The 2,991-nt window shown below is 48.3% G+C and overlaps 1 protein-coding gene across 2 annotated transcripts in view; it reads left to right on the forward strand.

Annotated features, from left to right (window-relative positions):
• Positions 1–2,028: 2,028 nt before the first annotated feature.
• Positions 2,029–2,991, forward strand: part of LCLAT1 (lysocardiolipin acyltransferase 1) — a 156,627-nt gene continuing 155,664 nt past the window's right edge. The window contains exon 1 of one of the 2 annotated variants that reach the window (XM_069072141.1): positions 2,029–2,440. The gene's annotated coding sequence lies outside the window, so the exon portion shown is untranslated. The remainder of the gene's footprint in view (positions 2,441–2,991) is intronic. The other variant, XM_069072140.1, reaches the window with a different exon arrangement.

The following is a 2,991-nucleotide window of genomic DNA, read 5'->3' on the forward strand; positions in this document are numbered from 1 at the left end:
TGATTGAATGTGACCATAGAACCATAGATTTAGAGTCTGAAGGGCTCTTAGAAGCCATATACTCTCACCCCCTCATTTTACAGAAAAGGTAACTGAGGCCCAGAAAGACTGACTTGTCTAAGTCATATAATATATAGCAGAGCTAGGTTTTGAGAAGTTAAATGGCTTGGGAGTTGGGGAAGAGGTCTTCACATAGACAGTGAATATTATATTACTAGACAGACATATTAATATTACTAGATGTCTGAACAAAAGTTCCTGTATACCCCGTCTGAAAGTTGCTTAGAGTAGTGGCACAGGGTCATTTTACTCTTCTTTGTAATAAGCAGAGGGATATGATATAACCAGGCACTGTTATAAATTGGCCATCTAGATCATACAGTCTAGGTCACAGATGTTCCCTGATATGGCTTTAAATCTCAGAGAATAATAATAATAACTAACATTTATATAGTGCTTGCTATATGCCAGGCATTGTGCTCAGTGCTTTAACATCTTTTCCCTCATTGGATATGCACAACAACCCAGGATGTAGGTGCTATTATATCCTCATATTACCAATGGGGAAACTGAGGCAAAGCAAAGGTTAAATGACTTGCCCACAGTCACAGAGTTAGTAAACATCTGAGGTTGGATTTGAAGTCGTCTTCCTGACTTTGGGGCCAGAACCCTAACTACTTCGCCACCCTCCAAAGAGGCTAGTGACTGTTGTAGAAACAGTGCTATGCTGGGAACCTGTTCTCAAAACCTGGCAAGTAACTTAAGGTTCTCTGAGTTTGTCCCCTTCTCTGTAAAATTGGAATGATAATGTGTACCCTACTCACTTTATAGGGTAGTTGTGGAGACCTGCCTTTTAATCTGTACAGGGCTACAGAAATGCTATTGCTTTTTACAGTGTCTTGCCCATAGTTGAAACTTAATATGTTGGTTGAACTGAATTTGGTCGAACACTATCATCTTACAGAAATCTGAAGCATAGTCAGATAAAGAGGTCTGACTAAGGCCATTCAGTTAATGGTAAAGCTAGGGCTGAACCCAGGCCTCTTGCTTCCCAGCCTGGTACAGTGGAAAGAGTCCTGGATTGGGCACTTTTCTAAGCCTGACTCTGCTTCTTTCTATCTGGTGACCTTGGGTAAATCATTTGGCCTTTCCAGTCTTCCACTTTCTAATCTCTAAAATGAGTCAGACTAAATGACCTCTGCCTTTCTTCCCTTAAGCATGGTGACACAGTGAACAGAGCATGGGGCCTGGAGTAAGGAAGATCTGAGCTAAAATTCAGCCTCAGATACTTATGAGCTATATGACCCTAGGTAAGTCACTTAACCCTGTTTGCCTCAGTTTCCTGAGCTATAACATGAGCTGGAGAAGGAAATGGCAAAGCACTCCAGTATCTTTGCCAAGAAAACCCCAAATGGGGTCACAAAGCGTTGGATGCAGCTTTAAGGACTTAACAACATTTTCAGTTCTAAATTTATGATTATTGTCCTTTTCCTTGACATCACAGATTCCTTTAGTCCCTGTGAATTCAACCCCCCTCTCTCCTGCAGCTGGTGAGGCTCTCCCTGTGTGTCTGTTTTTCTATTTCTCTCTCCAGAGAGTGCATGTGTGTATGTAGTATGTGTTCCCTAGGCAGTCGCAGTGGAGTCAGGAAGACCTGAATTCAAATCCAACCTCAGACACTTAGTTGTCATTAACTCCCGTTTTTCTTAATATGCTCGAATAGAAAATGACAAACCACTCCAGTGTCTTTGCTAAGAAAACCCCATGGACAGTATGATCAAGAGGGTCAGGAAGAGTCAAGTATGACTCTTTCAATGTTCATGAAGCTTCCAGGAAGGTGACAAGTCCCTTGGCCCTAGGGGTTTTTCCAAGAGGTTTCCAGTCAGTAACTGGAGAAAGGAAATACGCTCGGTCCCTTTAAGAATCCTCCTACTTCTCTTTTAAGATGGGCTCTGGAAAGGGCCGAGGTGCTTAGGAACCTGGGCAATGCCGTATTAAAAGGGTCGTCTTGCGTCACTCCCCTCGCCAGCCAATCAGAATGGAGCCTCGAGGTACGCATTACTAAGGCGACGGGAGAGACGCCTCCCGGTGCGGAGTGAACTAGCTGCCGCTTCGCCCTAGAGGTTGTGGTCCCTCGTGCTTCCTTATCTCGCCCACTCCTCCTAGTCTCCGTTCACGGGCAACTATTATTTCGTCGCCCTGAGTTCCCTGGCTGGGCGGAGGTCGGAGCTGTCAAGTGCCCCCGGGGGCAACGAAGATGGCGGCGGCGGTTGGGGGGACTCTCTTCCCGGCAACCGGGAAACTCTAACATGAACCCTTCTCCGCCCACCGCGCCCCAGCTCCTGGGACTCCGACCCCGCACGGCCTCAGGCCCCGAATAACGGGCGCTCGCCTGGGCAAAGTTGGTGCCGCCGCGCTGTTGGCGGCGTCACCCGCTCAGGTGAGTAGGCGCGTGGGGCTGGGGGAGCGGGCGGGTTATCCGCGGGAGAGAGAGGGATAGCCGATGTTTATAAACGGAGCGGAGCTGTCACAGTGTTCATAGAAACAGGCCTTGGAAACCCCGCTGCGGTTGAACTGCATTCCCGGGAGTGCGGGGCGGTGGGCTAGCCGGGTGTCCTGGCCAGGGCTGTCTAGACGCGGAAGAGCAGCCAACCTGAAAGCGAAGCGAATTCACTCGGCACTTTCACTGGGCCCTGACCTAGAGGATCGATGGAGCACGCAGGGCCTGGCGTCTGACACCTGGGCGTTACCACCTCGTGCTGCGCCTCTGCTAAGTGCACTCTGCCCGCCCGCCCCTCCGGCTCCCTAGATCCTTTTAAGTCTCCAGCTCCTGTATCGTCCTCTCTTTGGGGAAGCCTTTACCCAATCCCCTAGTTGTGAAGGCTCCCTTCCTCTCCAAGTTAGCATATTCGTTCAACTAGCAATTAAAGAAAAATGTAATTGTGCCTGGCACTGTGCTAGATGCTGGCGATAGATACAAAGACAAAATTG

Source organism: Petaurus breviceps, unplaced genomic scaffold, assembly GCF_028583685.1.
Source record: "Petaurus breviceps papuanus isolate PSGF00001 unplaced genomic scaffold, PetGlider_PUasm1.0 90845, whole genome shotgun sequence".
NCBI classification, from domain to species: Eukaryota; Metazoa; Chordata; class Mammalia; order Diprotodontia; family Petauridae; genus Petaurus; species Petaurus breviceps.